The sequence below is a fragment of the Grus americana genome, chromosome 2 (genome assembly GCF_028858705.1).
Source record: "Grus americana isolate bGruAme1 chromosome 2, bGruAme1.mat, whole genome shotgun sequence".
NCBI lineage: Eukaryota > Metazoa > Chordata > Aves > Gruiformes > Gruidae > Grus > Grus americana.
Genome location: NC_072853.1, coordinates 147,605,726 through 147,619,772, shown reverse-complemented (window position 1 = coordinate 147,619,772; position 14,047 = coordinate 147,605,726). Strand labels below are relative to the sequence as shown.

The window sequence follows — 14,047 nt, the reverse complement described above, 5'->3', positions numbered from 1 at the left end:
ATTCACTCAAAAGAAATAAAAAAGCCCAGGTTTTGACTAGAGAAGGTCTTACTAGGCTTTTTTAACTCCTCCACTGTTACAGTATGGATATACTAATACTGTCAGTAATAAAAATGGTGCATACTTTCCAATGTTGCTTGAGTAATAACACATATTTAGTCTATAAAACAGCTGCAAGAAATATAATTTGTGTAAAATCTCTATAAACAATTACAGCATTTAAACATAATAGTATTTAAACTCTTTAGCAATACTTGAGTAGGAGGCAGGCATAGGAGAAATGAAAAAAAGTTGAAAACTGATTAAATTGTATCTCATGACCCCTATGAACCTTCATCTCTTATTGCTCAAAGGAGTAAGTTTCAGGATTACTGTGTTTACCATATGATATTACAAAACTTTATATTAGACAGAATGCTATCATGAGCTGAAGAGGACATGATGATTAAAAGATTTTATTGATGCCTTGAACAGCCTTCCACACACCTTTGAGCCTCCACTGGGAAGGTCAACAGGAAAATGAAAAACGTGTTATGCCTGATGGAAGAGAAAGATACCAACAAACTCTTTAATCACTCAGTATCTCAAAAACCCATAGCTTCTATTATGGTCAGCTTTTCCCTTTCCTCTGTGTCACATGTTTGTTCTCAGAGAATGAAAGAAAAAGATGAAAAATATACCTATAAAGTCAGCATAAGTGGTCTGTAGTGAGATTCTGCAAGTAACAACAACTGCATTTGGAACCTGTATGCTCTAATGTCACTTACACTGTTAATGTCTCCTAACATGATCAAGTAGTTCTGTTCCTTGTTTTTTCCAGCCAGTATGAATTATTAAGACAAAAGCATTTTAAAATTGATTATCCTCATTTAACATTAGTCCAATCCAGCACAATCATTTATTTCCAAAAGAATAATAGCTTTATTAACTGTACCTCAATTCAGGGTGTGTTGATGTTTAGTAGCACTCTTTGAAGTAAGCAAACAGTAGCAAGTGACTGAACTCGCAAGCTTAGCGAGTGACTGAACAAACAAACAGCAGAAAAGTTTATGGTTGGAAAGAGAGCCCTGATGAAATTGTTTTGTACTACTTCATAGGAACCTGGGCTTTAACAGAAATTGCTCAAATCACCGGGCCTAGGTCACTTTTATGAAAGGCAACAACCTCAAGCAATTCCTATGCCTTCAATAAAATCAGTAACTTTCTCAATTGCTGTTACAGGAAGGCTATTTTTCGGTTTTCAGATAAGGGACCCTTTTAACATCTAGTCTAAATTTATCCATGGCCAGGTCAGATGCACTGATTTGTATGAAAGTTCTGCCATTCAGCTCTCTGTGCAGAAAGGAAGGTAAAAGGGAAACACAGAAGAAAGTACAAACAGATCTGAAACACAAAACCCAATACTACTCAAAACCATCGTATTTACCTGGCCCAAACCATCTGAAAGTCCAACATAAGCTGAATACTTGCTTACACCAATATTCTTTTGAAACCTATCCACACCACTAGACAACTTCAAAATACAGAAGAATAATTTTATATCTATGGCTGTGACAAAACCATGAGAAAGACTCACCGGTGGCATTTCTGCTTTGTGACAAACTAGGTCTCACTAATTTGAAGTTGGGCATCCAAATTCAAGATTTTTTTTAAAATCTAAAACACATCTCTGAGTGTTTCCAAGTTCACAACCCAGTAGATCATGTTTTGTAATGCACTAGAATACTGAACACTGCCCTGGCTAACCGAGCTCTCAAATTAGCAGTTTCAGCACTTACAACTCTTTATCTGTCAAATCTTCTCTCAAAACTCAGAGCCTCAATCCTGGGTTATTCTTCAGGGACAAAAGGAAAGAATTGTACTCTCCCTGGGCTATAACAGCCTTACTACTTTAGCTTCATGACTGGAATAGCTTTTTGACCAATGTATAGCATCTACTTGGAAGTCATCCTCTTGGGCATTTACATTTGGATGGATCCATACATCTCCTAAAAGTCACTACACAGAATCACATAAGCATCTTTCACAGAAATTGATTCCAAAGGGAGTAAGGTGTAGTATGTGTATTAAGCCATCTCTGTCCCTGCCTGGAAAAACAGAACAGCAATAGCTATAGAAAGGATCTTTTCCTCCTTGTAAAGAGAGATGCAAGATTTTTGCTTAAGATAGTATTTACTGAGGATTTGTTATCCCTTTACAAAAAAATTAAGAATAACAATAAAATTTCTGTCTTGGATAGTGAATCTTTGTTTGCTTTGTCAGTTACTGTTTGTTCCTGATCACTAAACAAAGTAACTTGTTATCTATCATGCTAATTAGGTTTTATATACCCCACTAAAATATTTGTGTTAATTATGAATAAGAGAGAAGGTGGCTTAAAAGCTTATGATCAAAATCATGTCTGCCTTTTTATCATCGTGGAATAATTCTAACTTGCTGTCGATATTGTCACTTCAAAGGGGACCAGTGTAGCTGTTACGCATTTTCTCAGTGGGGAAATACTTTCAAACAGACATTCTACTTGCACAGAGCCTTTTCTTGTGTGCTGGTTTTTGTGGGGTTTTTTTTCAGAAGCATAAAAAATGTCAAAATATCACAAGAAGAGATATTTCAGCCATGTTTCCCAAGCTTACAGTCTCAAATAGTTTGGGAATTAGAAGTCAGTATTTACTTTAGGACTGGGCAAGTGATTGTATGTATAGATATATGGGGGAGAAGCAAAGGTATGTGCCCCGTTGGGAGGGACAGAGTAGATATAACTCATGGCTGGTGGAGAGGTTGTGTTCCTTTTAACCTCAAGAAATAGGTACTTAATTTGTACTTGATAATTGGTAATTAAATGTCCACAGTTAATTTGTTGATGAATGTCACATTTCTGTTTTTAAAAAAATTTAATAGAAATTTGCTAAATGAAAAACTGTTCAGTAAATTTTTAGTCATAAAGACTTGTTCTAGATAAACATTTTCTTTGCATGACTTACTTTCATCTACAACTGAAGAACATAGCTTTTTAAAGATATTTTTTTTCACCCTGTTTCTCTGCTCTCCTTCCCCCTAGGATAACATATGTTGTTATTTCAATTATGATCTTCAGTACACATGAAAGTAAAAACAACTAATGCTTACAATTAAACTGCTTTAACTAACTAGTTAGTTATATGAAGTATGCATAGAAATATTAATTCTAAGTCTCAAAATATTTTAGCTAAACAACCTCAATTAATTAATACTGAGATTCAGAAACTAAACTTTCAATTGGTCTTTATTCTATGATTATTTATCACAGTATAAAACTACTGTTTCAGCTTCCAGTTTCCCCCAGTTCTCTGTCTAGTTAGTTATTACACACTTAGCATTGAAGTATTAGAACTCTTCAGAAAACTAAGATTACTCTTATGAAAAAGCATTACATTGACATTCTGGGTCTCACTCACTGAAATTGGTATCAATTTTCTTCTGATGTAACACTTTGTCTTAAGACATCATCCCCAAATTCATCACATACAATAGGTTGTTTGTTTTTTGTAGAAAATAATTTCTCAAGTTAGTTTTCATTATGCTAATTAAAAAAACCCCACACCTTTAAATGCTCGTGCATTCTCTATCTAGTTACAAAAGTGCTCCAGATGATGCTTAACAAAATATGTGCTCATAAACTATATTGTTCTACAAATGTAAGCACACATTCAACTTGTGAAAAGATCTGGAATCAAAAAAACAGTAGAATTTGAGCAGTAGAATTATGGAAAGTACTTCATGTATTTGGAAAAGTATTCAAGTTTTTCTTACAACCCCACATAATTGCAAATAGCTCCATAAAAAGCAGATGATAAACAAAACTGGAAAATATCATATCCTACACAACTGCAAAGGCATCTGTTAGAAGACAGACATTTGGCTATTGTGCTAGCAGCAGACCTTGTAACTTAATTCAGCCTTATGGAATGACATTTACTACAAACATTAGTTTGCAAACCTTTCTGTCAAACAAGGAATATTCTAGTCTTTGGCGTAATATGTAAATGATGCTTTACATATCCTCAAGCTGAACTGTAATAGCATCAAAGTAAAGATGTCATATATAAAGCTTTATGCAGCCAATTCATAAACACTTTTATCAAGATAAAAATCTTGTACTGGGTGTCTGTAAGAAATGGCAGTCCTGGATAAAACACACAGAACATTAAAGTCTATCATTAGTTCAATTACACGAAAGTCTTAAAAGAAATAAAAGATCTTCAAAGTAAACACAGACTAAACAAGAAAGCATATTTGAAGGTCTTCTCCCATAACAGCTATGAATTATTTCTAATATCTTAATTTTGAGTGTTTCAAAGGCAGTATTCTGACCTTTTAAATTTTCCTCTGAAGCAAACATGATGGTTTCAGCCATCATCTTCAACCACTGCTGTGAAACCTTTGCACAGTAGTACTGGAGGCATTAGTTTCCATAGTACTACCAGTCAGAGATCATGCAGTGTGAGTCTAATGTCTTGAATCCAAATTAGTGTCTCCTTAATGCCTCAGTCTTGAATACCTGCAGTATCTAGGATAGTTTTATTGCACTTCCTTATGCAAAAATGGTAATGATCTGGTCTGAGTAGAGACAAGAAAAGGAGAGGTTGAGAGCCTGAGGTGACCTCTTGTGAAAGTAGATGCAAGAAGCAAGAGTGTTTCAAAGGGAGAAGATTTAGAATAGAACAGCAGGATCTAATGAAGACAAAATCTCATTCTGGAAGGTGCACGCAAAGGGGAAACACTAATAGAGCCACCCAGAGTGGAAGGTTGCAGCTGCTGAACATGACCAGAAGGAGACGTCACAAGGAGAAGACATCATGTGCTGCCATCCCACAACAACTGCTTAGTCTACAGTTAAACAAGTGTGTGTCACATCCCATAGATGAGATACTGCACCAGCATTATGGGAAACACTCCGTATCTTCCAGCACACTGAGGCTGTCAACCTGGCTGTGCATCACTTAGCAGTCATTTCTGCTTAAGCTAGCAGCAGGGTAACTCAAAAAACATTTCTGATAAAGCAAATCTAAACCAACCTAGGGAAAGAGAGACCTGTAAAAGATGATGCAAATAAAACGATGTCAAAAAGAATTCTAAAGTAAAAACTTAGATGGCATTCAGCTCACAAAGAGACATAGAAAGAAATTCTTTACTGTTAGAGTGGTGAGGCACTGGAACAGGTTGCCCAGAGACATTGTGGATGCCCCCTCCCTGGAAGTGTTCAAGGCCAGGTTGGATGGGGCTTTGGGCAACCTGGTCTAGTGGAGGGTGTCCCTGCCCATGGCAGGGGGGTTGGAGCTAGATGATCTCTGAGGTCCCTTCCAACCCTAACCATTCTATGATTCTATGATATCTACATGTAGGCAAGCTAAGTGTCTAAGTTGCCATTAAAACTGATGGGGATCTGATTGGTAACAATCATTGGACTTCAAAGAGTGATCACATCATGTTAAATAGAAACCTAGAGTTTTATTTTGTTTCCCACACACAGCATCTCAAAATGTATCATCAGACTTCATTCCTTGTCACCAGGTGCTACCCCTGAAGGGCATATAATTTCCATACATCCTGCATTACACACCTGTTAGCACTGAGAGAATTTCTCAGACGCCCTACTGCATCACAAATAACAATAGATGCCTTTGTATGTGCAATTCAGTCATGTCCTGAGTGGCTGAGCAGCAAAAGAACAATATTGTACATCGACTGCCACTGAAATTTAGATACCTGACACATCTTGAGTACACCTAGATGTACATGACATGTGATTTGAGTCTTTACTTGGAGCTGAATCCCACTCTAATATTTCAAGTCTTAGATAAGTCTGATAAAGTTTGGATTTACTTAACTTAAAGATTCATTATGCACGTTAAGCTGGTTTTATTTATCTCTCCCCCTAACTGTATTTCTTACTCAGATATCTAAGAATGCAGCACAAAAATATTTTGAGGGCTTCCTCAAAGCAGCTGCTTTGAAGGCTTTCCTCAAAGAAAGAAGCAGTTACTAAAACAGAAAGGTGGAGAAAAGAATCTTTGCTCTCTCCAGTTCATCAGCATATTCCCTCTTCAGCCTAGCCTAAGAGGAAAATTAGCTAGCTTTTTTTCCCCCTATGCTCAGTGAAGATCATGAAGCCTCAGTCAATAACCTCCCATCATTTGTTCTTGAGGACTACGTCTGTGATTATTGGTGACATGGTGACACAACTTTTGCTTTTATTTTGGATAGTTGGAAGTTTCCAAATGTAAAAAAACCCCTTTTTGAATTTCCATTTCTACAATCTGCTCTCCCTGTGTGAGGCACATGAGGTGATCTCACTTTTGAGCTTACACCGAGCGTGGCCCTTCCACGCTCAGGAATGCTTTGTACATTTTGACAGTTAACAGTCTTTTTACCACTTACTTTATTAACTTTGTTTATCCTACCACTAGACAGTAATCCAGGCACATTTTGTGATAGTTAGTTAGGTATCTTGGGAAGCATATTCTGTTGAAAATTTTGAGAAAAACATAAATCACAGAATGAAAATGAAGCTGTGCAGTGAATTGCTTGCAATCTTCCTTGATATAAGGCACAAAATATAAACTGAGCTTTCAAATAAAATTTACAAATATCTTATGCAAAATAATGTTTTTCTTTGTCTAATGTATACCATATTGAAAATGTAAACACTATAACTAGAAAAGTAAAATACAGTCCAAAGTGACTATTGCTAAGTATGTACCGAAAAGCCACTTTAAATTCAGCGTGCTTCCGACAGTTAGAGAGGGAGAGAAAAGCAGCACACACATGTCCGCAGTCTTAACCACACATGCAAATTTTGTTCCAGGATGTCTAGAAAATTCAAATGCCCAGCAAAGGTGTACTGCACTAAATGTAAAATCAGACTAGATACTGTGAAATACAACTTTTTTTTTTTTTAGATCACTTTTGCTGTTGCAAGACTTAACAGTGAGAACATTTGATATTTCTAAGAATATCCTGTACTGCAGCATTATTTCTCTACTTTATATGAGTGAGAGAAAAGTAATAATTACACTCAAGTAAGGGTAATTTGTTAGTTCTTGGAATGCAAAGTAAGGCTGGAGCTCGCATGCTCTCAGATCGGCCAGGCAGAGGGGCAGGCTCTGCACATGGAATATGCAACACATGGGGAAAGGTCTGAGCTAATAATGCCAGTATCACTGATAGTCCTGGGAAAGCTTAGGTTTGGCAGAAGTCTTCTTACTTAGTTCTCCCAGTAGGGAGAAAATAAAAGAGCAGGGCTCTTTAATGGGGCTCCTCTTTATAAATCCGGTATCAGGACTCGCTCTTGCACTTTTAAGAACAGTTTGCCTTTGGTTATAAACACTGTTCCCATCCCCCAGCTATCCATTGCCAAAGGGAATCACCAGTTCATATCGTGAACGCAGAGATATGTTCCTGCCCTCACCTGCTGCTCAGAGACTCACTTCAAACTGCCAGCACTGAAAATTCATTTCTCCTGACCTCATATTTATTTGGATGTCTGCTCTGTGACATGTTTCTCAGAAACCTGTCTGGGGAGGCCCGAGAACTAAGGAATGTTTTGGAGATGTTAAACTGGTTTACAAAACAGAAAAAAAACCAGTGCTGGTAGTGCCCTATCTCCAAGGACCTCAGGTGACGTTAATCACATTCTGTTGTCCAATTTCCAGAGTTGTAACCAGTTATGGGCTCGATCCCGACTCTGCTCTGACTGCTGATCCAAATACTCTTTGAGCTTTATTTCACATTCAAGGTATTAGGTCTGGAAGAAACTAGGGAAAACATTTTATTGCTTTGAGATAAAATTATGACAAATTATGAAAAATTTCTGCAAATTATCCATGCTTTATTGTATGTACAAATATTGCAATCAGTTACGGAGAGAAATGTATCATAAACCCCAGAGAATGTTGACAAAATTATTTTTTATTCCAATGTATCTTTAAAACTGCAGCTGAGTAAATTTTTTTAATTGTTTTGCAAACTAGACTAATATAAGCAAATAGAAAAATTTTTTAGTTTAGCGAAAGGGCACATTGTTTTAATCTTTAAAACCATCATACAATCTGGTAAGGCTAGAGCTCAAAAATAAAGGAGATAAATCAGAGTCCTAGCTACCAACAAAGAAAAAGAAGCAACTGTAGAAAGAAATAGGTGGAACAAGGGCAGATGTTTCCAACTATAAATTGATAAAATACAGTGATTATAATCACACTGACTTGGAATTTAGCTGGGGAAAGCTTCACAGGCTCAGAAAATACAACGTGAAAATCCAGACAATATATTTTTCCTTGTTCACTGTAAATAAAAAGATTATTTTCTTCATAACAGCTGGCCAATATATGTAGAAGTTGCATTCAAGTCACCTGTATGCGACCACTGCTAGCTTTGTGTCCAGCTACTAAACCAATCTATGTATTCTACAGTATTTCCATCATTTTTCTGAAAAGTATGGAGCAATTGTATCTTGTTCCAGAAAGGAGAGAGAAAAAATTATATGTGTTGATTTATTATTTTAAAAAGTTTGGACTATAACCATGAACTTTTATTTTCATGGTATTATATAGGTGAAAACAAAAATTGCCACTTGCATGGAATTTCATTCTATATACATCCGAGAGTATGTTTCTATTCAGGTACTAATTAAGAAAAAAAGAAAGTTTCACAACCTGCTGTATGCGATTAAGGCAATTATGTAGGTATATTTTATCTTCCAAAAGTTTAGGGGCATATCAGAAATTATGAGTATTCTTTATAGGCTTGGATTTATTTAATTTTTTGTTGTTGTTGTTGTTGTTGGTTGGTTTTCTGTTTGTTTGTTAGTTTTCCCAGAACTGGTTTTAAAGTGCTTTAGACATTCTCCCTTATTTGTTTCACATCCTGTTCTCTCAGACAACGGTCAATGCTGGTTGCTTCAAAGGAAGATATAAATGCTTTGTTATTCAATTAGTGTCCATAAGGAGATATTTTTCCTCTTTTCAGTAGGAGATCACATTATGCACTGAGGCATAAAACGTGATTGTTCTTGTAATTATATATTAGTTAGAATAACTGCCAAGGTTATTTCTATTTATGTGCCTGTAAATTTTTATAAATCTAATTATATCTGTGAAAGAGTGATATAAGCAATATCCTTTTGTCTTTAGAGTACACTCTAAAGTTTTGGGCAATATTTCAAATGAAAAGATTTTGGCAAATCTGATTTCCTGACTATTCTCTACCTTTATCTTTATTTATTTTAATTTTAGCTATGTTGTTGAATTCTACTCTTTTTTTTCTTGTGAATTAGACATTTGTGCTAAAAAGATTCAAAATCTAGTCTAGAAAAAACAAAGTAAACCCAACAAAAATCCAACAAACAAACCAAGAAAATGTAATGAGGCTGTATTCTTTAATGCTTCCTCATAACAGACCAGGAAAGTGCATGAGTAATGAGTTAAGAAACTCTGCTAGTGATATGAAGCTATTCAGGGTGATATGAGCTGGGAATAACTATGAATAATAAGAAGAGTATTTTGTGAAAATGAAGTTGCTTAAAGAGACAGTATCCAGTCCTTTTCATGCCTTCCTGGCACCAGCCACCTTTGCAGGGCAGCAGACTTTCCTGTAAGGAAGCTGCCAGCCCCAAGCAGTTGTGTCCGGCATCTTATACAACTGCAATGGAACTAAACAGCCACAATTAAGCGAAAGAATTGCATCCTGAGTGACTGGCAATGAAATGCAATGTTAACTGAGTTACACAGAATGACAACACCCACTACCACCGCTTAAGGAGCGACACAGCAGAGTACTGTAGACAGCTCCAGAACACATCAGCCCAATGCTCAAAAAGGGCAAAGCAAAAAAAACTTTAGGATTTATCAGGAAAGAGAGCAAAGAGAAAAATAATCCTTTTGCTACAGTATCATTCCACTATTCACTCATTCCCTAAATACTCTACACAGACCTGATTTTATAATCTCAAAAGACTATAGCAGATTTTTTAAAAAGTCAGAGAAAGGAAAACATATGGAATAGTTTCCATGTAAGAAATAAGTTGGAACTCCTTCAGTGTGTAATGTTAAGGACAATTGCATAGAGATCAATATGGAAGTAGGTGGGTTTGTCTATTGCTCACCACCATTTTCAGTAAAAGACATTATCAAACAGGAGACAGTGTGAAAACAGAGTTGCTTTCTCAGCAAGCGGCAGACCTCCACAACTTGCTGCCAAAAATGAGGAGAGGGCTAAACTTTTGAGTGTGTTCCCAGAGAAGCTAGACTCTGTACAGAAGGCAAATACATTAAGGTTTACTGCATATACGAAACCACATTTGGTTCATAAGGTCTCCTGATAAGGAAATGTTAGGAACATTAGGAGGAAGTATCATATATGCCTGTCCTTTTTTGGTTCTTGTTCAACATCTCATTGACAGTGTTGGACATAATATGATATCAAGTGAAATGGACATTGATGTGCTCTCCTGTAAATATTCCTATGTTCTTAAAGACACATGTAACACTCCAATGAATCTCCTTTAATTTGTTGGAAATAACAACTGTCTTCTCTACAAAACTTAAGTCAACAGCCACCAGTTCTCTTGTCTCTGGGAATACCTTTTCTCTACTGTAAACTGTTAATCTGACCAGGCAGCCCTTGGCAGCTGTTGTATTCCCAGATAAGTGGTACGGAGACATGAGCAGAAACTCTGATGGAGGGGTCTGCCATTTTTATAGCCAGTACCAACACTTTGTAAGGGAAGAGAGGGAAAGGAGAGAAAGGAGAAGCACATTTGGAGATCGTGGAAGTTCTTGTCAAATCCATGATGTCTCTTTTGTTAAAAAAATATATGTATAAAATATCACTCATACCAATGGTCTCATATTTTGTGGGCATAGTCAGGCAGTATCTTAATCTGTGAACATTCTTGGGGGATCATATAACTCCCTTTAAAATTATGGTTGCTGCATGAAGGAGAAGAGGATGTGAATGCCTCCTGGAAATGTCATGACTTTGAAAACTATTAACAATGTCCTTCTATTGGGAAAAGCATATAGAAAATAGTTGTCACTGCATCTTTGACATGTAATGGAGAGAAAGAGTGGTTAAGTGTGGGGAAAATGTCGTACCTGACTTACATAATCCTGCCAGTTTGCCAGCTCCATAGGAAGGTATGTGTTATCTCAGAGAAAACAAAGCCAGAATTGCACCTTTGCAATCAGTTCAGTGTGGCCAAGGGCTGTTTCTGGGCTGATGTGGATACTGGCAGCCCTTTACATGGGGCAGAGTTTAACTTGAGAATCTGGCCACACTGCAGACAGATAGCAGCAGGAATAAATATCAGTTAGAACAAAACTGTGTTTGTATCTTCCTACACACAGTACTGTTGTAGGATATGAACAAAACTCGATATTCCCCCACACATCGCTATTCAAACCGTGAAGAGTTGATAAGCGCCAGCTTAAAATGATGTTTATTGTTTCTCAGGTGCAGCATTTTAAGCGGCTCTCAGTGGCTTTCCACTTCAGCATCGTCGTTGCTAAGCAGCATCATGAGGACAGTCTACAGTATGCTGTCAGTCTACAGAAAATGACAACGCTAACCTTCAAAATGATTTCTCCTAGTTGTCCAGTGCTTGCTTTCAGCCTTTAAGTATTACTTCATGTTTGTCAGGAAGAAAAACAACCCCACAGAATGTGATTTTTTAATATGTTTAGAACTTCAAAAAGTTTACATAGAGTCAGGGAACAATTCTTCTGAAGAGTGAGAGTCTCTGTCATAGGTATGAACATTTAATAACTCTATTCTACTTAGTCCTCACACTATACCCATTGTGATAGTACTTCATGTGCAGAAATAACAAGCACAAACCACATTAGTACACCTGTGTTAAAGTGTTATTGCTCATAAGACTCAGAAGAATCTTGATGTATGCATTACAATGAATTTGAATTTTTTAAAAAAAGACATTAAAAAGCAATTGTATTAGATTTTTTTTAATGTAGTTTGTTCAGTTTGCAGAATACCAATTGTAGATTGGTATGTCATAAAAATAATAAAGTAAGCTCTTCAAATGCTGAGAAGGAACACTGAATAACCAAACTTCATTTGAGTGAAGAGAAAGGGTGGGAAACATTATGACAGTTAATATTCACTGTGCTATTTTGAGTACCTAAAATGAAGGAAACATTCCCTGCAAGTCCTGAGAAAAGGAAAAATTTATCCAAATATAGCAGAGAGAGCATATTAACCAGATAGAAAAATAAGCGTCAGTATCAAGTCTTCATCGTCATGTTATGAGAACAGACTTCAAAAGCTACTGAATCTCTTTCTTAGACAGAAAACATTTCAACTTTCTTAGCAAATGTTCTCTCCAGCTGGAGACAAGAAAGGAGCAGATCTCTGCTGCATGATGTTCTTCAGAAACTTTTACAAAAATGAGCAATGGTTATAAGTATTTCACTTTTGGTTAACCTCTCCTTTTGTCTCTACATATAAACAGAGAAGTCTATGAGCCCAAATTTTTGCAGCTGATCACCACGGTCATTCTAGCTGGCTCTGGTTTATAAAGTTACATCACAGAGCATTTTTCATAGCCTCCAGCATGCATTTTGCCACTGTTCAGAACATTTCTGTAGACAGGAATAGATTTCATACTCGGGTTTCTAAGCCCACATTTCAAGCAATGATCCACACAGATATTGCTGCTAAATAGTAGCTGTAAGTTAGAACCCTCAGTGGCTAATGTAAACTCTTGTCTGGGACAAGTGAAAATTGTTGATATAGAAAAGACGTTTTACTGTAAGGATGAATTTAGACTATTATCTCAAAGTGTTGTGAATCTACAAAGTTCACAAAGTACATCTTAGATGAGCTACACCAAGAAATCAGTCTCCGGTGGCTTTTTCCTGAAATTTTAGTAGCTTTTTTATTATATACATCATAAAAGTGTTTTGGAACATCCTTTACTATCAAAACCAAAGCTTTTAAAGTTTCTAACATTGCCACAGGGACTTGCATCTACCATTAAGAGGATGGAATCTGAAAACATCAAAAAAAAGGAATCAAAAGCCTCAGCTAGTGTTCCTCTTGGGGTAACATTCATATAAAGCTGAACTTTAAAATACCAATCTCATTTACAATAAATTTCCGTGACTGTTTTGACAGAAGTAGGAAGCCAACACTACGTACTGTAACTGGCAATTTATCAGAGATATATCTGGAAAACACTGCCCATATCTTTCCTGCTTATCTTGTGCACAGAGTACAGTGTAATTTCTTAGGTTTGATGTAGTCTCACCAGTGTTATTTCCCAGTGCCTGAGCAGTGCTTAATGATATCCTAAAGGGGAAGACTACTCATTAGCAGCAGTAACAAAGCAAAGCCGCTCACATAAATTAATGATCCATTCTCCTGGTAGTCCTTGACATTGGGAAATATTAACTTTGGTTTATCGATCAGAAAGACAGGGAAGTGAGATAAAATGACTTGCCGCAGCCATGCAGGAAATTTGTAGTAGTCCCAGGAACAAAATGCATCTCCTAAATTCCACTTTGGGGGTATACATTTCAGTAGCTCTGGTGATAAATGTGGAAGGAAGAAAGAGATTTGTCCTGTTCTGTCAGAAAGTGTTTCTCCTTCATCATTTGTGCCCAAGCAAATAATGGTAATGAACATCGGTGCCTTCAGGAGCAGCTCTTACCTTGGGGTTATTTGGATTCATATCCACCAGAACTATTATTTTTGGTAAAATTTTTCTGAGTCTTATTTCCCTTGTGCAGTAAGTGAGGATGGTGCAAATAATTGCACCAGTGCTGGCACCATACAATACAGGAAGAAGATGGATACGGTGCCTAAACAGTATCAGCAGGAACTCCCTGTAGCCAAAAAGCATTAAAGCCTACTGGCCTTAGTATTACAATCGATCCATAATGCCTCTGTCTCACTCTTAGTTCTTTATTTTACAATAACTATATTTTACAACTATTGATAAATAAATCCCACTGAATTAATCAGTATATTGTCTAAGTATACATGGCTGGACAAT

General features: G+C 36.6%; 1 protein-coding gene across 1 annotated transcript in view; it reads right to left on the bottom strand.

Annotated features, from left to right (window-relative positions):
- MALRD1 (MAM and LDL receptor class A domain containing 1) overlaps positions 1 to 14,047 on the bottom strand; it is a 280,047-nt gene that overhangs the window by 142,277 nt on the left and 123,723 nt on the right. The gene's annotated exons all lie outside the window — the stretch shown is intronic.